The sequence below is a fragment of the Colletes gigas genome, unplaced genomic scaffold, assembly GCF_013123115.1.
Source record: "Colletes gigas isolate AHSC1104 unplaced genomic scaffold, ASM1312311v1 Colletes_gigas_Sc00006, whole genome shotgun sequence".
In the NCBI taxonomy this organism is placed as follows: Eukaryota; Metazoa; Arthropoda; class Insecta; order Hymenoptera; family Colletidae; genus Colletes; species Colletes gigas.
Genome location: NW_025106635.1, coordinates 9672881 through 9698644, shown reverse-complemented (window position 1 = coordinate 9698644; position 25764 = coordinate 9672881). Strand labels below are relative to the sequence as shown.

Sequence of the window (25764 nt, the reverse complement as noted above, 5' to 3'; positions counted from 1 at the left end):
AAGCACAAGGGAACACGTATCCGGAATTTTCCAATAAGATCGAAAGAGAAGAAAAGAGGATCACGGGCCTTTACTCCTTGCACAATTCGCCAGAAGCTCTCCCGGATTCATCCGGTAAATTGCAATCCTCCTTGCCCGATCATGGAAGATTAAGCATCTATTTTGCAGGTGATTTCACGGCGTAGAAGTTTTGGAGCGCGGCAGAGCGTGAAAGCTCAGACTTCGTTCGGGTGAAATCGATAAATAGGTGGTGTGTACCAGCTACGAGGCTCTTAAACCCTCGTCTCGGCACAAAAGACCCCCTGAGAATGTCACTGATCGTTATACAGACCGCTTCAGAAACACGTGTTAATATCAAGGAGTCGAATCTACGCGCTGAAGCGACTGAGAAATACGTACCTTACTTTTTTAGTTGTGAATCTCTCGAACAGATGTTCGAAATGTTGGACATTGTAACACGAATATTAATAAGACACGGCCAATTGACTCTTTCAAACTTAATAACAAAGGGGAATGCTCAGAAATTTGCAAATTCAGTGCAAAATTATATTTGAATCCAATGATTTTCATCGTATAATGAGAAAGATGATAATAATGAAACTTGTCAGCTTTTTAAAGGACATTAATTTATATTAAATTATATTAAAATAAGAATATGCAAGTAATAAATGAAATTTATTAACGACGTTAAATAAAATAAAATAACAAACAAAGTCTCGAGATTAAGATAGTATTATGACAAAATCTCAAGTGACATTGAAACAGACCTTGTTAATATTTTGACAGGCACTCGAAACCGAGTAAATTACGTAATAATAATTATTTAGGATTATATTTTAAGCGAATAAGATTACCCTGAATTATACCACGCGAAGGGAATTATCAGCGTCGAAGTTTACCCGGCTCGAGCGTGAAAATCGACGGAAAATTACGTGTCGCCGGAGGAGGAAAGTTTCGCCAGGTTTCCTCCGCGTCAGCGAAGTCAAAGAAGTATAATAGGGGATAAACGCGAATCATTAAGAAGAAAGTTGCCTGTAACGAGACGTCGTGTCTCGCGATTCAAAGGGACTCGCGATTTTAGAATCGTAATTTTACAAGACGGGACAAAGCAACTCGGAAGTAATTGGATATCCGTCCTGTCGCGATATATTTAAATTCGGAGGAAGAATCGGAGTTATGGCTTGTTATCGTTAATTAAACGAAGCGTTGGCGGTAGTTAAAGCTCCTGTAGTCGAAAGTTTGACCAACGGGCGAAAGAAGAAAATGGTAATTTAATCGCGCTCGGTAATTGGTCGAAATTCGACCATGTAAATCATGATTTAAACGCTCGTCGACAGTCTACAAATTTGTACATTTGTTTTTACCGTATCGTGGACGGGTTTTTTCAGTGCTATGGTTGTAAACGAAGGTTTAAGGGTTTCAATTAAATTTTCTGAAGAGGGTCGACGAAACGTCCGACGCGTGGTTGACCTTTTCTCCTTTTTTCGGTTTTGAGCAAGATCAACTTTCAGCTAAAATAAGAATATCGTTGAATAACAATAGGTTTGTTATAAATTATTATTTTGTTACTCACAATCAGTGTACGATCACTCGAGAAATTCGTAAAAATTCGTTATATATAATTCACAATCTTATATTTTTCTCATCTCGCGTCACTATTTCTTCGCGAGAAGAATTTCCAGTCGCGTTTCCCCAATACACGACGAATGTTGCAAGAATATAATTTAGCTTACCACGGATATACGATGGTCGATAGGTATTTCCTGATAGAATTCTGCAGATATATCATCTTGGAGACCTATTCGAGTTCGCGACCTCGAGTGCCAGGAAGATGAGTTCAATATTTTCTGAGAATATAGCAATCGTCAATAAGGTTATCCCATGATTTGTCACACATCAATTGTAGTCAAACTTAAAATATTAAAATGCAACAAATTGATCTCTTGTTTGCTGTAAGAATTTGCAAATTTTTATAAAATTCTATAATTTTCCACAAATTTCAATTTCCGTTTTCACAACAACGATAATGTCTATTATGTCTAAAGCGATGGTAGTAAAACTTGGATCGATCGTACAACAACGATGGTCAAATATCATTATTCGTATCGTAAAAGTTCATCAATCCCTGCTACTTGATACCGTGTCATTGTCGTTTTTATTCGCTCAAAGTGCACCCCTGTCGCGGTACCGCGACAGTTTGAAACGCGACAGGCGGCTCGGCATTATGATTAGTCGAGCACGCAGAATTTGTCGCACGGAGTACGTGGGCGTAAAATATGGCTCGTAATTGCTGGCGGTGCACGCCGGTAGCCGCGTTGTAAAACGATACCAATGGCGAAGATAGTCGATCGATGACGATGATACCGTAGCGCACGAGGAGCGTCGAAACAAAAACCGAAGACAGCCAGAAGCCATCCCGTGCGATACGCGAACGTTAAACGTTTGAATAATGCATCGGATTCGCGTAATAAACTGGTAGACACGCACTTCGCCGTGCGCAGGGTCGCGTGTGCTGTGTGTACAGTAGCATGGATGAAAGTTGTGACAAACGTAATACCTGGCGTTACACTCCAGGAGTTTTACTCTCGAAAGGTATCGAGAATGATCCTTCGAGCGTCATATAAATTATAAATGTAATTCGCTTAATGAATTATTTTATTCGACGCGTCAAAATTTTAAACGTACCTGAATTTAAATAATGAAATTTATTTTCAAATTATTAACCGGAACGAAAGGGAAAATTTTAAAGAATTTTAATTTATGAATGTATTTATGAATGAGACTTTCGACCTTTTAGGTAGGACCTGTAATTTTAATCCTTTTGAAGGTTTTTGCATGTTTTAATTTTAATCCAACACTTTTTTTAAAGCGCGTGAGAACACTCGTAGGTAAAATATTTATTGTATCTTGAATTTTTAATTTTTTAATTTAAATCGAGAACACAATAAAAATTGTGTCTGTGCACCTTTCTATTTTTCTCAAACAAAAATACGAAAAAGAATATTCAAATTGAAAATGAACAATATGTAAACATAATTGTTTGTTAGTTAATTAGTGGAATATTATATTAACGTACGCCATATTAGCTGTAGCGTCGAAAACACCCCTTTACTGGCGTATGTGTTTGATCGAGGTTTTTGCAAAGCTCGTCACGTAATTAATTGTACAAATTCAATTGATATGCTCGATGGTGTAAAAGGTGATTAAGAGAAATCAACCGATATTGTTCTCTGACCCATTTCAGTACATTCGACAAATTGATTCATCAAATTGTTTCCAGAGATTGACTGCCATTTCCAAAACGAATCTTTGTCACCGTGTTTTTAGCGGACCTTTTATATTGACTTTTCGCGCCTTCCTGACAAAACATTTATGAAACTTGGCTCGTGACTTATTAAAATATATTATGCACTTGTTATTTCAATCAAAATTGTGGATTAAAAATATCTATTTTAATATCTCTGAAAGTCTACTTCTGGAAACGTTTATCTTGAATTTAATTTTCATCATTTAGAGACAACTGATCGGTCTTGCGAAGCTATTTGTTCGATAGTACATCCGCGAGATGTACACGGTTCATTAACAAAATTAATCCGTGTGCTCGATCACTGTGACAGTGTTTCTCTTGATTAATCAGCTACGTAAGCTAATGCGAGGGACCAGTGTTTTCGCACTAAGGACGAAACGTTTGCGGTTTATTTGATTATACTGTTGCAGATTTGATTTACATCGGTCGATAAACGTTACTGACGCACTTCTGTTCGATTCACAGAGAGATTACGGCCAATGAAATTATGCCATTAGCCGTGTCAAAGGAAAATACTAATTGCGATTTACACCGTCAGCCAACTAATAACGTATCGTGTGTATTCAGTATGGAATAGTTCAATTTTATATGGCTTTCATGTCGAGGTACTTATCGCTCGAAGGACACGCCACGCCAATGAAGACCTTACAGGTGGAAACATAGTTGCACGGCAAAGTTACGTAAAAGAGTCGCCGATTAAACGAGCTATTTCCTTCCACTCGTGGAATACGTTTGTTCAGTCTGACATTATTTAACGAAGCAACTTCTGGTTAACGATGACCGTGTAATAGAATAGAAAGTAAACAGAAAATTATTTAATATTATGTACGTATCAAGAATAAAATTAGTTTTCGAGAAAATGATTCCTAGGAACCACCTGTTCAGCGCGTCTGACTATTATTGATTACTTCTACTTGCATCGATGGTTCTAAATATCGTTTTAAATATAACAGGTACGAAATGTTTTAGCACGTTTTAACTAGCAATTAATAAGATTGACGAAGAGTGGATAATATTATACTGTGATCAACATTTGCAAACACAAGTAGAAATAGCGAGTTATGGACAAACGTGTTACTGGAGGTTCGATCACACGTGTCGAGGATTTCCAATTTCTATAAAATTTTTTTTATAATCAAACCTTCATCAATGGAGCCTTAAAATGTTTTGATCAATTATGATACAAGTAGAAATAGCCAGTTATGAACAGACGTGTTACTAGAGGCTCGATCACATGTGTCGAAGATTTCCAATTTCTGTAAAATTTTTTTTATAATCAACCTCTCATCAATGGAACCTTGATCAATTATGATACAAGTAGAAATAGCCAGTTATGAACAGACGTGTTACTAGAGGCTCGATCACACGTGTCGAGGATTTCCAATTTCTATAAAAGTTCTTTTATAATCGAACTTTCATCAATAGAGCCTTAAAATGTGTTTTCATCAATAATGATACAAGTAGAAATAGCCAGTTATGAACAGACGTGTTACTAGAGGCTCGATCACACGTGTCGAGGATTTCCAATTTCTATAAAATTTTTTTTTATAATCAAGCTCTCATCAATGCCTTAAAATGTACTTTTATCAATTACGGATGTTTTGTTTGATAGTTGAAAAGTGTCTGAAGATGGAGCTACGAATGTTCGTGTAGGAATAAGCGATTGGTTTTAAACAGGGTGGCTCGTTTAACATTCTGACAGGGTTAGACGAAATTTCGGTGTCGTGTATTGTTCAAATTTGCGCGAAACGATTATGGGACCGTTCCCGTGCCGATATAATGAACATCGAGGGGGACGTTTGGTTCGCAATAATTTATCGAGCGGACGACGTTCTCTTGCTCGTTTAATTGCGTCCACGCACGCTGCGTACAGGAATATTATTATAACTGACAGGAGACAGATTTTAATTGGACAGCCACTGGCAGCGGTTATCCTGGATTTTCGACGCGTGTTTGATTTCCTGCTTTCGGTTGGGGTACAAGACCTGCAACGATCGTTGCTACCACAAAAAGGAACACCATCTTTCGAGTTTTGAAAATTCAAGTCACACTTAACTGCAGAACATCGATATGAAACAGTCGAATAGAGTCCAATGTCTCTTCAAGCATCTGTTTTTAAAGTTACAATATCACAGATTATTAATTTGGCAAATATATATATATGTAGACAAGTATATAATAGAAACTAAAAATTAATACAGAGCATACATATATGATGTCTCAAAGGAAATGGTAAGGGTTTGAATATTATAATATTATTGCAGGATGTGAAAATTTTTGTAAATGTTAGAATTAAAATATTCAGTGATTGTCAATAACAAGAAAATGATATACATTTGTCCCATCCATTTCAACGATAATTTACATATATGTAAAAAAATTGACATTGTGGCGCTGCTTCGCTGCGGGTAGAGGATCTCGTGAGAATTCGTAGGAGGACAGAAAAAGAAAGGAGGGGGCGCGTTTCGTCCGGGCCTGCCAGTGGACTCATCAGTAAGGCTTTCTAGCAGGCCCTGCCTTAGACGACTGGGATATTGGGAAGTCGTTCGAGGAGTGTACATATAGCAACGGAGGGGTCGGTCGAGCGCTTGTGAGAGCGCGACCCCTCTGGTGGCGAGCATGGGAGGCGACGCCACAACATATAATCATATAACACAGTAGTATCGATGATTTTAAATTGGATAATCAATTAGTGTATATACAATATTGATGAAGTAATGAAAGGGGTTTACAAAGAGACCTTTTTATTAATTTTTTAAATATTTTCTTCTCTGATTTTCCTGCTGAAACATTTCCAGGGAAAAGTGCCCTGATTCCATGCATCATTTTCCCTGCATGTTTTCATCTCGTTTTCGCTGTTTGTCCGGACCATGTGGAATTCAATCAAAAACGTTGCGGTTTTGTTACGATTCCTGCACGTTTATTTCAGTTAACTGATTTTTCAACGCGATGCAGTAGGTCTGCAGCTTCGTGGTTCGCGTCGAAATAGCCGGGCATTCGGTTATTAAATTGGCTGAGTACGGTCGGAATTGTACTACTGAATACGAGTTTGAAATCTATTCGTGATGGGGGGACGAGTCGTTGCACACAGATTCGATTTTTAATTGAGAAACCGGAATTTGTCTTTATTGTCTTATTTATAATTTGTATTAATTGTGTTTATAATTTTATTTAGGACGTTTCTTTCAATATTTGGATAAAATCATCTGTGCACTGCTAAAATAGTGCTCCTTAAACAATGTCTGCGAGCTAGCAAAAGAAAAAAGAAGGGTATTTTACAATGAGATAAAAAGAATGCTTCCACTAGAATTTTATTCTTATTAAAGAGCCATTAAAAAGTTTTCAGCCTTCAGCAGTAAAGACATAAAAAGAGAAACTAAAAACTGAAAAGTTTCGGCTGAATTCGTTCATTATTCATGAATTTCCATACTGCTTCAGTAAAAAGTAATAAAAAAATTGCACATTCTGGTCGTGTCTTCGTTTGCAACATTATTATCCGAAAGTCAAGCAATGAAGCATTTTAATACCATTCGAGAAACAAAATCGAGTTCTTATTTTCTTGAGATAGTAATAGAACGTTTCAAGAAGTACGCTAACTGTTATATAGATCTATTTAAGCGCATAGAATTACTATTTTTATATCATTTTCGAGTATAAAATCCTTTTCAAAGAATATTGATCTCTCGGTTCAAAGTCGTGAAACGTGGACGTATTAAAATTATTTTGCATTAATATTTTTCCAACGATACCTTCGAATCATTTATTATGCGCTACACGAAATTGTTGAGTGTTTATTTAACGAGCCAAGGGGAAGTTCAACTTCCGTAGCGTTTTCGGTCAAAGAATGTTCTTCTTATAGTCAGCAAAGTACCTTTATATTAATGGCTCGTAACAATGTTATTATCATATCATGATTTATTAATCGCACAATGAAACGTGACGTTAGCATTTTGATGATTCTTGCGAGTTTCGTTTACGTTTCGATTCGTTCTAAGATTTCAGAAAATAAATCAAATCATAAGAATTATAAAAATAATGTTTGTGACAGCTTAAATACCATCGTTTGCTTCCTATTAAAATTATGAATTATACAAAATTAAATCTGCCTCTATATTTTGTTCTACCCTGATTTACAGATCGTTCTCAGTATTCAACTCTTTTCTCATTAACTTGCTATTCACACCTAGACATTACGTTGTCGTAAAGCTTTATAGAACCCACGAGAGTCTGTCCCCTCGTGTTTCGTATTTAAGGTAGCTGTTAACCTCTTGCCCGTGGCGCGTATCAAATTCAAAGCTCGTGCAGCGTGGAAATGCAAAACTATCAGCGTGCGTTCTGATTTCTTTGCTGCACATCCAAATGAAAATCTGTTCCCTCAGAACTAATACAGACATCCTTTACCAAAGAAAGGAGTGTTTTAATCGTCTGGTGTTTGTTTAACACGTTTACTGTCAGACCAAAACCGATTTTAGACAATCGTAAACTGCATAAATTAAAATTTGTTTTAGTAACCACATTAAAATTCATGAATCTTATTGACATTTATTTCTTCTAATATTTCAACTTGAGAATTAATTATTTAGTCTTATCGTGGAATTCAACGCGTTCACCTGCTGTCAGAACAATGTAATTCAAATATCGAAGGAAACAGTTGTTCTTTTTTTTTTTAATATTACTCGACCACAAGAAAAATAAGTAAATAAATACTTTGGTTCGCGGTGCTTCCATTTGGTCGATTGCTCGAGACCTTGGTCGGTTTTTACCATCGGAACAGAGGTCTCGATAACTCGTAATGGCGGTCTAATTACCTTCGGCTCGGGCGGATGGAAAAAACAGCGCGAGACGGCAAAGGAGAGCACAGAAGGAAAAGCGGGCTTGTTTACGCGATCCTTTTCGTCGTCCAGAAGTCATTTCGTTCGCTGGCGTGGAAAGGAAAAATTCGTGCTCTGTGTGTTCGTCGATATACGTGGCAAATCGATACGAAATATAATATTAACGTAAGAAGAAGACAGTGTCGTTCCTCAATTATATCGGTTCCGTCGACCAGAGAGAGAAAATCTCAATAAAGAGTTTATTAAATATCCACGATGAAATTAGACTTTCGATATTGGGGAGCAATATCGGTGAATCAACTCGTTTAGCAAGCGTATCGGAAGCAATTGCATCCGCCATGATGTGATATTAATTCCCGTTTCATAACCATTGAATTTTTTTTAGTCCCAATAAAACGAAAACAAAGTGTTTTTGAAGTAGGTCGTACGTTCTTCAGGTTTAATTCTGTGTTTCGTTTATAAATTAAATATATTGTTAACAAACTTTTCATTTTTTTGACTATATTTGTGAACGTCAAGAACAAGATAGAAATCGACTGTCTATTTATTATGAATTTCGACTCGTTTCCTCTGTAGAATCGTGTAGGTTTTATGTTAGTTATTTAACAAGAGATATTTAATTATAATAAAGACGATTTTAAAGGTAATGTAAACACAGTTTGGGAGACTATAAAATGTTGTTTTATTTCGTTCCTGTTTAGCGGCGCACGTTGAGCTTTCAGCTTGTGGAACGTTTAATATAAAGTCGGAAAAATAAATTGGGGTAGCCGGGGACAAAGGATGGTTGACGTAATTTCGTGAATTTCGGTGGAATCGTGGCCAATCGTTTACGCCAGGCGTCGAAGTGGCCCCGTAAAAACCGAGGGAAACACGACAATCGCGCGATTATTATTTTATTTGCGTCTGAATAACGACAATCATCGGGGAGAGGGTCAAAGGAAATTTCGTCACGATTTTGATTAAAGTATAATTATCGAGGCCGACACGAAGACGCCTCCGGGTGTCTGGCCGAGGAAATCTCGTTACGAGGGCTTCGCCCGCCACGATATTTGTGCCTCTGTAATTGTTGTCGTCATAGAAACAAACATCCCCGCTGCGTTCCTGTCGAGCCGTCGTGTTTGCAACAACATAGAGGAGCCGCGTTCACGAATATCGACGATAATTAAATCGACGCTGCGTCGCGAACCGTCTTCGATGCTCTAATTAAACTCGAATGAAAAATACTCTCGGCTCAAGAAAGCAGTTCTTCCGCTGCAAAACATACAGAAAGAACAATAAGGTGCTTGAGAAACATTAAGTCGTTCGAAAAGTGTCGTGTTTACGCCACTTTCGTTACAATTTCCGCCCCTTTTGGACAGGAAATTTTTTCGATGGTTTTGCAAACAATTTCTCGACAGCGGGGCGATGGAGAATACGGCTATAAATTTTCCCAGCCGAAATTGCGTAGCTTTTTTTACACGTTTCTTTCAACGCGTGGGTGGATGTTGGCTCGTCGAAACACGAGACTCCTTCGCTTCGGAGGTTGTGGACATTTTTGTGCTATGGTATTTTTTAATTTTAACATTCGTAGTCCTATATTTTAGCTTCTACGTAAAATTGAGTGAAATTACATGCTAGGTGTTCGTAATATAATAAATAACGCCTTGGTAATCCCATCAAAAGCACAATAAGAATTTACGTCGTTCTAACCCTGTTTTCGCCACCCTCTGTTTCCTTTTTTATATAACACGTAACTTGTATTCTCTAATATTTGAATCATCGTTTTATTTTATATAAAATTGCATTAAACATTAAATATTGAACCTCTTCACCTTTGAACGTTATTTAGAGACAATTTTAATCCACTGTTCATTCACCAGAAATTGGAATTTGAAATATAAAATGAAAGTATGTTTCGCGTGGAGCGAGCAAAGGCTTATCTAAATAACTATCGAGTAAACCTTATTAATAAATCACTATATTTTTTTATTCGTTATCTGTTACACGGGTAAAAGTTTCTCGTGGAAATACCATTCAGAAATACCCTGTACGCGCGAGGTATTGTACAATCGTAGTCCCGGTTAAATTAATTCGATAAAATGTCGAGAACTGGTATCCGTGACCAACGTTGACAGTGATTGACGTGGAGTAGTTGACTCAGAGGTTGACCAGACTGGTTGTTTATAAATTTCTTCGTTTTATGCATTCCGTGTAGGTAGAAGCCGATACATTTGTTTATTTTGATTTGGTTCGCCAACTAATAAGGTCAACTTTCTCCTGGACATTGATCGATTCTCGAGACGGAACAACAGGGTAGCAAACTAACATCGGAGTCTCTCTGTGTCCTTGCGGTAAATGTTTATAGCCACAACGTTACAGCAAGAATGTCTTCCTATCTAGCGAACAGACGCGGAGGACAATAATTTTCTCCGCAGATGTTTCCAAGTTGTTCTACCTTCGAGCTCCCCTGAAGAAATTGTGTTAGACTCCAGCAACAGGGTCTCGAAAGGTTTCTTATGTTAAATAGGGTCTTTTATGTCTCTGATAGAGATAAGGAGCCTAGTTATTCCGAGTCCAATACCCCCCTAGTGGTGTACTAGGAGGAACGTGTTCAAGATCTTTGGATCAGGCAGGTTATGGGCTGTAAAGCCTAAGTACATCTGAAACGATACCAAACTTACTCTATTCGAGGCTCAGAACACCAACTTTTAATCGGGAATTGTAAATCGTCGTTCTGATAATCGTAAAAATCAGAATTATATTTTATACATGGTTTTCTGGTCTCTCTGTAACTACAATTATGGTGTATTTATTTGTACCAAAGAAACTAAAATAACAGATACTTGAAGAAATGTACAATGCAATGGAAATAAATGTTTATTCATTCTCGTATAGAAAACCACGATTTTGTAACAATTTTTATAAGAAATTACGAATGAGCCACTTTGATCAGTTCTAGTGTTAAACTTATCTATCTTTGATCTCAAAGATCACCCACGTTGCTTAGTTTTACAGAATTTCTATTAAATTCTGCCCAGCATCGTAGCTTCTTCAGGGTTGAAAGTTTCGACTATCGTACGTATTAAAGTGCCAAAGTTGCACAGCTTTAAATCCAGTTAAGCCTCCCCAAGCTCTCCATCCAAAGTCCTGAACCGATTCGTCCAGAGTGGCAGACGTCGTCGACCGTTTCTCGGACGTTCCCCGATAAAGTTTATCAAAGGGGATCCCTGGCTGGTCTGAATTTTATCGCCGCGCGTGTAATAAAACGAAGACTGTAAAACTCGAATCCCAGCGCGAGAGAACAACGATGGGTGTACTAGTTGTCCCGCGCCCGCATGCAGCACGGTCCGTCGTGCGTGGAATTTAATGTCTACGGTACCTGTGTCCGGAATGAGAGTGCTACCGCCTCGTAAATGGCATAATGCACTTAAAGCCGCGCCGACATGACGCGATCGCGCTGGGAATTCGTCGAATCTACGGGGTCTGCGCGTGTGTCTGATCGACAACGGTGCTGCAATCGCATTAACGCCTTGTCAGGGTGGAGCCTGTTCCCGCGAACGTCCTCGATGTTCCACGAAGATTGAGTCGTCACTAGACTATGAACTCGTTCAATTGACATCTTTCGATCGCGCCAGACCGACGCGTTCCTCTCCATTTTGGCTACCTTTGACCCGGACTCTTTCCCTTTTGCATTTCTGGTACACCCGTTGCATGTATTCTAACTTCTCCGATATAATTTAACAAGGCAACGACGCGTACTTTTTTTTTAATATCGAGAAAACTGGTTGCGTTCGACGATATCTACGAGTTTTATGGGGATAATATAATATTATTAATTCCATTCCCGACCACTGTTTCCGAGTATTTTTAGCACCGGCGACATAAGTGCCTCGATTTAAAACGTGTTATCTCAAGCGAAAGGTTTTTCTTACTTATTAAAATGATCTGAACTGTTCGCCCTTTAATTTTATTTATTTCGTTCGATGACTGAAGAATTTAGGAGTCTGATTATTAAAACGCCTTGGTATATTTTTTAACTGTTTGTGTGTTTAGACTCGAATGAAACTAAATATATTTTTTACCAAAACTCAGCCACTATCATTGAATTCTAGTTTCAGAGCACAAAAATCAAAAATGTATCAAAAATGTTGTATCATATTATGATCACATTAGACTTTATTCGCGTAGCTTTATAGCGAACGAAAAAGAATATTCGACCCAACTTTACGATGCTCATAATTTACGACGAGATAAACTCGAAATTATTTTAACGACCAGCACTTTCCAATGCATGCAAGATTCATTGTTGTAGTAAAACTAGATCTCCGATTACACAATAATTTCCTATCGTCCTTAATACTCTAGACTTACCCTGAATGACTAAAGAGCAGCTAACAATCTGTGTAGAATTCTCCCCTTTCAGGTATCTTCGAATCTCGTTCAAACTACTGTTTATCTAATTTGTTAAAAAGGGAGCATTAAGAATGATACTCTGCATAATTCTGATGGATGACTTTAATGCTCGTACTGTTTTTCCATCGAGTTTACAGTGGAGTGACTGATCGTGTGCATTCGTTTCCATTTCTTACGAGTTTCATGTGGCGCGTAGATTGCAATAAACTCTATCTCGCAAGTCAATTTATTTTAATCGAGTGTAAGTTAGTCTGCGCAGCTTCTTCTTTGAATCTGGTCGTTTTGAGTCGGAAAGTCTTTTCTCGAATTTCGATAGACGTCGAGCTACGAAATGACAAACACTCAAAACGTAAGTTTCGATTTTTATATTGCCATATTGGATCGATTTATTATCCAAGAATAACTCATTGCGGCTTATGGTGATTATATATTCAACAATTTACAAGTCGTAAATAATTCAAAATAAATAAGAATAAATAGAAGACCTTGTTTAAGATCATCGAAGCTTATTGCAATGCAAAACCTTTGACATCTCGAAACGAAGATTAACGGCATAATAAGGGGATTAAAAGATGCGCAGGTTATTCGAAAAAGACATTTCTAAGTTTTAGGAGTATATCGTTGCGACCTGGCGCAAGGAACAACCTGTTCTGAAGCCTCTGCTCGCGACACGCCGAATGTTTTCATAAAAATAAGATAGTCGTGGGCGTAGGCTATAGTGCAATAAATGAAGCCAGTTTCCCTGACATTTCCTCGAGGTAACTGCCTCGTATTTTCGCCCATCTTCTGGATCCTCTTACGTATCTTGTTGGGTGTTACGTAGTTTTAGAAGCGCTGTTAAAGACGTCTGGCAGCCGGGTCGGAGGAAAGGGCCTTTAGCCGGTGTGCGTGGGCGTTGAGGTCGTCTTGGCAGCTTCCTTCGTTTCAGAGACGCGGCGATCGCGCGACGGAAGTGGTCCGCCACCGTCGGGAGGATGTTACAATTAATGTTGACCGGGGCTCGTTAGCACGTTTCCTTTTTCCCTGAGTCATCCGAGGTGGAAGTCGTTCGGGCGGGGAGAGACTTCGAGATCGTCTCCACCCGGCTCAAAGCCAGGGTTTGACAACTTTCAGACTCGAACGACGAATACCAATTCTAGATTCAACAACCACGCAAGCTTGCAATAATTGGGGATAAATCGTTCGAGGTTCCAAATTTAATGAATTAAACAGTTTTACATTTTTACTATTAATTTACTGAAAAGTATACTCCACTAGACTTTTGACCGTAGTTTTCTATAAGAGAACGAATAAACATTTATCTCCATAGCATTATACATTTCTTCAAATATTTTAATTTCTATGATACAAATAAATACATTATAATACTTGGTAACTCTAGTATTCAACAGTTTTACATTTTGGTAAATAACTTTACTATTAATTTACTGAAAAGTATACTCCACTGGACTTTTGACCGTAGTTTTCTATAAGAGAACGAATAAACATTTATCTCCATAGCATTATACATTTCTTCAAATATTTTAATTTCTATGATACAAATAAATACATTATAATACTTGGTAACTCTAGTATTCAACAGTTTTACATTTTGGTAAATAACTTTACTATTAATTTACTGAAAAGTATACTCCACTGGACTTTTGACCGTAGTTTTCTATAAGAGAACGAATAAACATTTATCTCCATTTTATTATACATTTCTTCAAATATTTCAATTTCTATGATACAAATAAATGCATTGTTGATAGTTCTAGTGTTAAACAGTTTTACATTTTAGTAAATAACTTTATTATTAATTTACTGAAAAGTTTACTCCACTGGACTTTTGACCGTAGTTTTATATAAGAGAACGAGTAAACATTTATCTCCATTTTATTATACATTTCTTCAAGTATTTTAATTTCTATGATACAAATAAATACATTATAATCGTCGATAATTCCACTGTTAAACATTGTTCACACTTTAATATTATCAATGGAATAAAAAATATTGAATGTTTCGAACGGTCCAGATTCGAAAATTGCAGAAAAAGGAATGAATTTTCACAGTTAATTAGATCGTTGGACCTAAGTCGTGATGGAATATTCATAAGTTAACACGTTTTTCTTTTCTACGGAGATATTCCTGGTCCACCCCATTTGCATTCGAGGAAACGCTCGAAGATCTTCGGTTTCGCCGTAACTTGGACGCGTCGCTCGTTGAATGTTCAATTTTGCGGTCGTTTCGTTTCGCGAACCCTCCGTTGTTCTTTGGCTATCTTCATTGTCTTCGCAGTTTATTACGTACGATCGGTACCCGCGAAGAAAAGGGCTCCGAGGCGTTCTATTTTATAGGACGCAGTCGATTCAGTTTTTTATGGGGGACATCTCGAACGATACAGATACGATCATTCGTTTTACGAGCACGTTTGTCAATGTAACATCCCATGCTTGACAATTTCACGGAGTGCCTTTTTATGATGCAACATTTATGGCTACTGCAACGGACCGAGTACATCACGAATGGAAGTCCCGTAGCACGTGGTTGCGAGTTAGAAACATCGTTCGCGCGAACTCTCCCGCGGACCTAGTACTTTGTCGTTCAGTGGTTGTTCGAAATAACGACTCGGGAGTACTCTGGTAATAGATATTAACCATTTGCACTCGAAACCCCATCTCCATTCGCTTTCTACGGCAACTCGAGATCTCCTAAGTTCGTAAAACAGCAAAGTAAAATTTTCTTTCTCTATTACTAACTGAAAAAGTAAACACTGACGGTATTAAACTTTTGTAACACTTATAAATAGAATTAGTTTCACTGCTCCGAAGCATAGTGTTTGAAAACGAATAAAAATCCTGTTAAACAAATTGTTTTACAAATAATGAGAACAGTCATTGAACACGAAAATTTTTATTTGAAAGAAAAAGTAGAATAAAATTGCAAACAAATATCAAATGTATCGAAACACGAGTAGCGTGACCAGAGAGGAAAATATTTAATAAATAGAAATCGATGTAATAAAATTGATTTTTTCCTAAAAATTGAATCAGAAGTAGAAATTTATCTTTACTTTCTGCATTTGCGGGGAATAGTGAATCAGAATCGTAAAAGAAATTGTTCCACGTAATTTCTGGTATCCCGTGACGGTGTTCATTCGAAAATACATTATTCAATTTCTCCTGTGGCAGACCCGTCGAAAATGTGCACGCGTCAGCGGCAGTATCACCGAAATTAACATTTAATATTATTCGCGATCCACTTGTTAATATTGACAGGGGCGTTTGCACAGGTGTAACCGTGTTTGCGAATCACGGCTGCGCACTCGTCGACGGTATATTAAAATCCCTCGCCGATCGAAATGAACTCCGGTTCGCCAATAATTTCTATTCTTGCTTTCGTTCCGCCAAACGGACCCTATGTGTGGAAAAACGCACACAGTTTTGCTCTATTTTCGGGGGAAAAACCACTACGCGTGAACCGTTTCAATCTCTGGAAAACTCTTCTGAAAAACTGCTCAATGAACGAAGCATTCCGGAAACAAAGCTCGAAGCGTTTCCCCGTCGCGAATTGGACATTTGAAATACAGGATATTCCAATTAAATTTTGACGCTAATACGAAAGTAACTTTGTAATTTTTATTATAAATTACGAATGAATCATTTTGGCCACTTCTAGTGTTAATATTCAAGATCTCACGTTTGGTCCCTAAATCTTATAGTTTTCTAAACTTATATTTAATATTACTAGAAAATATATGCTACCATCATTGATTCTAAAATTATTTCTCTTGATTGCCATTTTGCATGATAGGAGAATAACGATTTTAATGGTTGAGAGATATTTGTAGCAGACGGGGTGGAATTGCACTTGGGGGCAATAACAGGGCAGATCGCTGTATAAATGATGTCATTTTGTTTAAGCATCCTATACAGCGGGTTCGACGACTGTATTGCAGCGTAGGCATCACTGTGAATCTGGCTTTAATCCCAACGGACAATCTAAAGGGCGATTTTTCAGGATTAAATGTTGGGCGCAATTGCAGTTGCGCGTTACGCGAGTTCCGATTGGCCTCGCCCGTGGTGCACCTGTGTTGTCGATACTGATTGGTTTACGGCGTTTCTACTCCACCCTTGTTACTGCGTCGCTTCGGTCGTCCTACGTCCCTCTGCGTGTTCGACAGATCCCGGTTGATTAGCCAATATCGCTTACCAGCTTGCAAGGGTTTCGCGATGCTTGATGAAATTTTGTTATGGCTCGGTGTAGCGAGGGAAACTTTGGACGGTGTTTCAGAAATTCACGCGGTCGGGCTGAATCAGGAAAATTGCCTCTCGCCAGGAAACGGATTTTACGCGAAGGATGCCCTGAAACTGTCTTTCGTATCGTCCAACTCCCTAAAAAATAAACAAAATTGAAGTTTTAAATCTCTTATTTCTAGCAAATCACTATTTTTGGAAATAAAAAGCACGCTTATATGTTTAATCCGCTGTGTTTGCTTTTCAATTAATTAAAATTGTAATTTGCGAAAGAAACAAGTAATTAAACAAAATATTAGGAGAGACTTCTAAAGATTTCGTAGGTATTTTCTCCCCATACAAATTAGTTTATATACGTTATAGGGAGGGATAGAAATGTTCAACTCACGAATCACGTCTGTTCATTTTAAGAATCATCGAAATATTTTTTAAAAATTTAGTAGAAATATATTTTTTTCGTATAGTTTGAAACCTCTCATGCATCACGAGCCCATAAAAGTTCTTTTGCATTAAACAAATGTTCGACTCATGAATCACGACTGTTCATTTTAAGAATCATCGAGATGTTTTTTAGAAATTTAGTAGAAATATACTTTTTTCGTATAGATTGAAGCCTTTCATGCATCACGAGCCCATATAAGTCCTTTTGCATTAAAGAATCTTAAAAATGTTCAACTCATGAATCACGTCTGTTCATTTTAAGAATCATCGAAATATTTTTTTAAAATTTAGTAGAAATATATTTTTTTCGTATAGTTTGAAACCTCTCATGCATCACGAGCCAATAAAAGTTCTTTTGCATTAAACAAATGTTCAACTCATGAATCACGACTGTTCATTTTAAGAATCATCGAGATATTTTTTAGAAATTTAGTAGAAATATATTTTTCTCCTATCGTTTGAAGCCTTCCACGAGCCCATAATTGTTCTTTTGCATTAATGAACCTTAAAAATGTCTAACTCATGAATCACGTCTGTTCATTTTAAGAATCATCGAGATATTTTTTAGAAATTTGGTAGAAATATATTTTTCTCGTATTGTTTGAAACCTCTTATGCATCACGAGCCCATATAAGTCCTTTTGCATTAAAGAATCTTAAAAATGTTCAACTCATGAATCACGTCTGTTCATTTTAAGAATCATCGAGATTTTTTTTAGAAATTTAACAGAAATATATTTTTCGCGTATAGTTTGAAATCTCCCACGCATCATGAGCCCATAAAAGTTCTTTTGCATTAAAAATGATCAACTCATGAATCACGTCTGTTCATTTTAAGAATCATCGAGATGTTTTTTAGAAATGTAGTAGAAATATATTTTTCTCGTACAGTTTGAAACCTCCCACGAGCCCATAAATGTTCTTTTGCGCTATATAACCTGGAAAAAATATTAGAGATCACTGTAATTTTTTCTCTGAGAGAATGTGCCTGCATCCGTCATGATTAGCCGGTGATATCTCTATTTTCATCCCTGTCGCGACGCCGACTTCGACGCCCCCGTCGATGCATCTGACGCGTCTCATTCGATTGTATCCATCACGCCGAATGTCTTGTCACGTTATCAAACACGAAATGGTGCAATCCAATTAAAATCGTGGCTCTCTACTTCTACCCGGTCGACGCGACAGCGTCAATTTTCATGCAGATTTCATATCGAACGAATTGGAAGCCATTAGGCCGAGATACAGAGTAATTCGATTCCGTAATAGACACTGTTCCGCAACAGGTTCCCTACAAATTTCGCGCGACGTGTTCCGTTCCGCGGAAGCAGCGAGGAAACGCGGGGTTTCTCGCAGCGTGTATTTTATTTAACGATGCAACGCCGATAAATAATTAAGTCAGCGGCGAAACAGCTTGGAGAGACGGCACGTTCGCGAATCATTTATTTTACGCTAGAACGACGGTAAATAATTGTGCACGGTGCAATTGTTAATGAACGGTATTTATTTCTCGATGAAACAATTTAGCAAAGACAAACGTTTATTTATTCAATTTCCTTTTTGGCTTTAGATTGTCCTGAAACACTCTTTTCTGACGACTAAGAGCAATCATACATTTTTTAAACAAGATAATACTCTTTCTGTATTAAAACCCGAATTAAAATTAAATCCTAAAAGTAAGAAAGAATTAGGTTACAAGGTCTGCTCAAGGATTAATTAAAAAGTGGAAGATTTGTTTCGTCTTTTCTTCTAAAACTCGATTGCTTTCTTACAAAATGTATTATTTTAATGTCCCTTAAAAACTGATTTCGCTCTTATTTTATTTCCTGTCTCATGTTTGAGAGAATGTTGTTTCTATTTAACTAATTTATCCTTCCAGAAGTAGTTGCTTCCTTGATGTTCGTAACTTCGTTTGCAAATTTTGCTGGCTGCTTTGAGTGGTCCGTGAAAAGCAATTGCGTGCTAAGCTCGTTGATTCGATTTTTATCTACCGTTCGCTCCGCTTCTCCGACAAGGATGTAAGCGAAGGAATAGACAAATTGGGAGGAAGCTCGTAATCGAAACCTGATTTCAGATAACATCTTTCAGTGTCCAAAGTACTGGTACGCGATATCTACCGCTGCTATCGCTAGACTTTCGAACAATTGTTACAACTCGGTATTGTTAATTCATCCTACGGGCGGAAAGTATTTTTCATTCCAATATCTTCGTCGTTGCGGTTCAAAGTGCACACCCGTTCTAAAGTTTCGCGAACTCAATAACGGGGTATTTTCATCCACGCGAAACTTTCTTTCAACTCTGAAACGTAGAAAACACAGCAAGGTACAATATAGGGTACGAACAGAATAATAAAAAAAAAAGCAAAATAATAATTTACAGAGTCTATGGATACCATGAAAATGTAAATTTTTCCCTCTAAGTACAAATTTTCGAAATTAAATGTACACTAATAAAAAAATTTCAATTTTAATTTTGATGAACAATTTTTTGATCTATTTGAGGAATCGTTGAATATTCATTCATCTCGATAAATCGCTACGACATTGTTTATTGTTGTTATTATTATTCGTGTAATCTGGTCGCGTTGGAGGTTAGCGCGTGACAGTTGCGGGGGCGTTTATGGCAATTTGCGGCCGCGGATGTTGCCGACTGGTCGAGATTTTCCATCGATTAAAAGTTACGCTACCGCCGGTTCGCACGGCGATAAATTCCGCGGAATTGCACCCTGGTCTACGCGCGTTTTGTTCAACCATAATCCCAGCCACGTAATACCGGTCTCGAGACTACTCAAGATACTTTCGATAGATAACGCTCGGTTCGATCTTTTAGCGAATAAACTACCAAGTCGGGCGACGATTAACGCGATAGACGCGGAAGCAATTTGGGCACTGATATTGATATTACAGCTCTGGCTAAAGGAAAATGAAAAACGGGGAAAGTTGTCTAGGACCCGACAATTTGTTTTGGATCAAATAGTTGGTGATTTGTCCTCGTTTCTAAATAGAGAAATAGGAAATATACATTAAAAATATAAATTGAAAAGTAAATAATAATAAAGAAATTAAACGAGTCAGGTATAGTCCAAACATGATTTTTGAAATTGTATTAGTCATTTCACGTAAATTATCTGACTCTGGAAGGACTTTGTTAGTGTTTTGTAATAGAATAATCGACTTTTCGTTTCGACGTTTTCGAAACTCAACGTAACTTCTTCCTCTATCCGGTCGTTCGAGGCTCCCGTATGATTTTAACGCCAGTTTCTGAAATAGAGGGCATGCACGGGACAATCCTGCATTACTTTGCATACCTTTGGCCCAGAGTTTACACTGAATTCAGGAAGTTACCCAAAAGTTCTCGTCCGCGTTCGTGCGCCACCGCCTCTATCTGTAACTCCCTGTAAACTCGACGGGAGAAATTAAAGTTGAAACTTGGCACTAGATCAGTCTTAAGAATCGGAGGCAGAGCACGTTGAACTTCTGAACTCTGGTATAAATTCAGCTCGTGAATTCTGACAATACTAAATTGCATGCCCCTAATTCGCAACAAGTAAATCTAACAAAGATTTCTGGTTCGTTATCTCGTGATAGGATTCGAACCCGAGAGAAAATATTCTGTTATTTAGCGAAGCGTTCGATAGTTTTAATAATATTCTACGATCTATGGTTACAATTAGAACTACGTTTGTCGTTGATATGGACACATTATTCCATCAAGTTTTGTTGAAATTGGTGCGAGCCGTGTTTGACGTCTCCCTTGTTAGTCTCGTTGAATTTCCACCGTTTGTCCAGAGACTAAGCTACGCTAGAAGTTTCAAAGCGGAATATAGCTTGACGAGGACGTCATAAATATACGTCGACGTTCGTACATCTTTGTCGGCTGACGCAAGGCGTTGTTTGAGGTCATGGGTTAAGGGTGAGACACAGTACGTCGGAGCTTTTAATTTCCGCCGGCGACCTTGGGCAAAGAAATCGTAAATTTCCTCTGCCCCGTGTGATGCTTGGGCGTGGCATTCCTGAAAGGTGAGAAGAAATGGATTAACAAGAAGCTCAGCGTCGATCGTTTCTGTCGATTTACCAAGGGAATACGAAGAACTCGAAATCTCATTACTTTTCCTTCGGGTTCTTTTCCTCTCCGATAATCGTATTTGCGTACATTTCAGAAAATAATAAATAATTTATCGAGTCTATCCCAGTCGCGGTACTGATTACGAAATTCCAGCTAAATTACATCCAAGGAATCAAATTCAATCTCAGCTCTGTATATTCCAATTTCGCTGAATATAATAATTTGGGAATTTAAACGCACTCCGTGACGTTTCTCTTTAATTACACGACGGGTATCATTAATATTTCGCGAAATTTATTTCTGCCATTTAACGCGAATGAAATATTACCCCTGTCACTCATTATGCAATGTCATATTCAAGGAGCATAATAACAGACGTCCAATTATTTCGTGGTAAAAGGTACGGTAGGATATTTCGTTACTTGTAGGAAAATTTTCGTAATTCTCATAAAATATAATGTAGATAAATTTAAACTCATTTTCAATTAAATAAACAATCTCTAATCCAGTGCTTATCGAGTATTGGTTGTATAATCAATAGGAATTGCTGAAGCTTCTTTGGGTATATAGTGTCAAGGTAAATGTCGAAATAAACATAGAAGATAGCGTAAATTATAGTAGTTGTTACCTTCATAGGATAGGGGATGAAAAGTCCTTTAAAATAAAATTTGTTTCAAGGCAATAGTGTAATTAGTTCCGGAGATAGGACAAATTTTGTTACAAGTCGAGCGTCAAAGTAAATGTCAAAATAAACATAGAAGATAACATAAATTATAGTAGTAGGTATACTCATAGGATAGGGGATGAAAAGCCCTTTAAAATAAAATTTGTTTCAAGGCAATAGTGTAATTAGTTCCGGAGATGTGACAAATTTTGTTTCAAGTCGAGCGTCAAAGTAAATGTCAAAATAAACATAGAAGATAACATAAATTATAGTAATTGGTATATTCATAGGATAGGGGATGAAAAGCCCTGTAAAATAAAATTTGTTTCAAGGCAATAGTGTAATTAGTTCCGGAGATATGACAAATTTTGTTTCAAGTCGAGCGTCAAAGTAAATGTCAAAATAAACATAGAAGATAACATAAATTATAGTAATTGGTATATTCATAGGATAGGGGATGAAAAGCCCTTTAAAATAAAATTTGTTTCAAGGCAATAGTGTAATTAGTTCCGGAGATAGGACAAATTTTGTTACAAGTCGAGCGTCAAAGTAAATGTCAAAATAAACATAGAAGATAGCATAAATTATAGTAGTAGGTATACTCATCGGATAGGGGATGAAATGCCCTTTAAAATGAGCGTTTGTACGAGTCGATAGCGTAATTAGTTCCGGAGATATAGCGATTTTAGTTTCAAGTCAATGCGGTGGCTAGTTGCGGAGATATAAGGGTCCGAAGCGTTTGTTTACGTTTCATTGGGATCAATGAACTCGCGCGCGCGACAATAGTAAACAGTGCGTAGTAAATTCTTGGAAATACTACGACTTCCTGGTCACGTGACTGTCTCGACTCACGCGCGAGCGAGAGGTCCAACGCGACGCGTCAGACGGAGACAGAGATAGTCAAATTAAGAAAAACACCCCTTTACATAAATTACGATATCTCGAAAACGGAAAGTCCGATCGACAAAAACCAAAAACCGTTTTAAAGGGGAGGCCTTGCCGCTTCTAACAGTTGCTTAATAATTAATAAAACACTAGTAGTTTCGAAACTGCACGCGTCTAAAGTTTTACTATTTTTAATATACGGTAGTAGGCTTTTAAAAATTACCCCTTCATATAAATTACGATATCTCGAAAACGGAAAGTCCGATGGACAAAAGCGAAAAGCCATTTTAAAGGGGAGGCTTTGCCACTTCTAACAATACCTCAATAATGAATAAAACACTAGTAGTTTCGGAACTGCACGCGTCTAAAGTTTTACTATTTTTAATATACGGTGGTAATAGGCTTTCAAAAATTACCCCTTCATATAAATCGCGATATCTCGAAAACGGAAAGTCCGATCGTCAAAAACCAAAAGCCATTTTAAAGGGGAGGCCTTGCTCCTTCCAATAGTCTATCAATAATTAATAAAACACTAGTAGTTTCGGGACTGCACGCGTCTAAAATTTAACTATTTTTAACACGCGTTGTTATAGTGTCCCAAGACAGTGGAAACTGAAGATTCTCCGGCTGGTGTTTCTGGAATTCTTCAGGAGCCCAGCACTTTGCATACGCTCGGCAGCGAGAAAGTTCGGTTGGCTGAAACCCTGTAATCAATTCGCTCTCGCTCGACAGTCAGAAGTAGTAAATATTATTTTTTCTCTCCCTTCGTGAACGTCCCGCTGTCGGACAACCGCCGTGGCGTACCTGGACGTATACTTACGCGAAGTTTCAAGTCCAAGGTGAGCCACGTACCCCGATATTTGCCAAACGAAATTATCCGGAGGTATCGCTGGCCCTGCAATTCCGAATCAGCACGAGATTCTCGTTTTCTCCCTGTTGTAACCGCGAGCCCGGCGGCGGCTCGGTTATTTCGCGGACCGTATGAAAATTAAATTGCTAATATCCCGCGAACGAGGAACGAGAATTGAAGAGTCCTTTGACGCGATGGACGGATACGTCATTAAACGACGCTGCGACGTCCTTTGATCGAGGATCAAGGACGGGGGAATTGAAACTGCACTTGTAAATTCGCGTTCGTACTTTGGATGTTGTTCGCTTTGCCTCGGCAATTTGATAATCTACTTTGATTTTTCCTACGCGGGGAAATACGAATTTTTTCCACGAGAACTCAATTTAGATTGCTATTGCATTCTTAATCGGCAATAGTCACGCCACGATAAGCTGTGGAAAGTAGAAATTCCATTTATCTCGTCGTTTCAGTTTGAAATTTTACTTGTGACAAAGTTTACATATCATGTCTAAGCAATTTGAAACTATTAATACCAGAAATTCTAATGTTCTTACAGAACGTAATCGGTGTCTAGACTTTCTCGCAACATTTTTAATTCTTGTAAAATTGTACATCACTCTGATTTTACTTATTAATTACGTCTCCATAAAGTGCAACTTTTCTAACGAAAGTTTCTTCCACGTAAAAGTAGTTATCGAAGGTGGTCAAAGATGCTTTTGAAAATGTTAAAGGTGTAATAAAAAATTAATTACGTCCAGTAAAGTGTACTGTGTTTTATACGACCACGTATCGTATTATCCGCGGACGTCGTGTGGCGATAAATCGATTTCGAGGCGACAAAGCGAAAATGGCGCGGGTTGATCGAATCGACGTCGAACTTAGCGGAACGATTTTTGCTCGACTTTCAGAATGGACAATGAAGGAGCGCAGCGCGAGCTGGTAGTAGACGAGCGGTCGTCCTCTCGATTGGTGCCACGACAATCGTCGACAGGATCCTGCAACGTTCGATCATTCACCCTGCAGGTGTTGCGCACGGCAGGCACGAGGTCGACAGGTGCAATAATCGGGGGTGACCCGGTTGCTGCCGCCGGGGCGGCGATGCGACGATGAGCTCGCCGAGGATACTGCTATCCCTCTACACCCGACCAGAGGTTAGTAGAAACACCATCTGTTCCACCAGTATTCGTAATTGTACCGCAAACCAACCAATGTTTCAAATTTTCGATTCTTCTTTGAATACTCTTCGAACAAAGAATCCTCCAAATATAAAAGCAACAGCAAAAGATTTTAACAGCGTCTGTAATTTTCTAATTTTTTAAATAGACAACACTCAATCATTTAGACTTTTCTTTAGATATTTAATTTCACAAGGTAAACTATAGTTTCAACGAAAATAGTTCTTTTTTTGTGAAGTATATTATTTGAGAAAATTTTCAGTGGATTTGTGAAAAATGTTATTAATTTTCTAATTTTTTAAATAGACAACACTTAACCATTTAGAGTTTTCTTTAATTATTTAATTTCACAAGGAAAATTATAGTTGTAGAAGATCGACGATTTTACTTGCACGGTTTTTGCAACGAAAATAGTTCTTTTTCTGTGAAGTATATTATCTGAGAAAATTTTCAGAGGATCTGTTAGAAATGTTATTAATTTTCTAATTTTTTAAATAGACAACATTTAACCATTTAGAGTTTTCTTTAGATATTTAATTTCACAAGGAAAATTATAGTTGTAGAAGATCAACGATTTTACTTGCACGGTTTTTGCAACGAAAATAGTTCTTTTTCTGTGAAGTATATTATCTGAGAAAATTTTCAGAGGATCTGTAAATTATATTATTAATTTTAGATGTATTTGAAATATTATCACTGAATAGTTATTTTAAAATATATTACCTCTATATCTACATTTCTTGGTTACTATAGAAATTAACATTTCAATTTTTCTGTCGATGAGATCGATCCAGTACACCTTCTGATGCAACTAGAGTTTAACTTACTCCGTCTTTAGAGATTACACCTCAAACTTTTTTGTTCGCTGACATACATTGGAAACAGAAATATTTATCGCGTCTGTTTGTGTTAATTA

General features: G+C 37.6%; 1 protein-coding gene across 4 annotated transcripts in view; it reads left to right on the top strand.

Moving 5' to 3' along the window:
* The window catches only part of LOC122395861 (cAMP-specific 3',5'-cyclic phosphodiesterase 4D), a 221808-nt gene that overhangs the window by 124723 nt on the left and 71321 nt on the right, over window positions 1–25764 (top strand). For all 4 annotated transcript variants that reach the window (XM_043393766.1, XM_043393768.1, XM_043393767.1 and 1 more), the window contains one exon: window positions 24582–24824. The gene's annotated coding sequence lies outside the window, so the exon portion shown is untranslated. The remainder of the gene's footprint in view (window positions 1–24581; window positions 24825–25764) is intronic.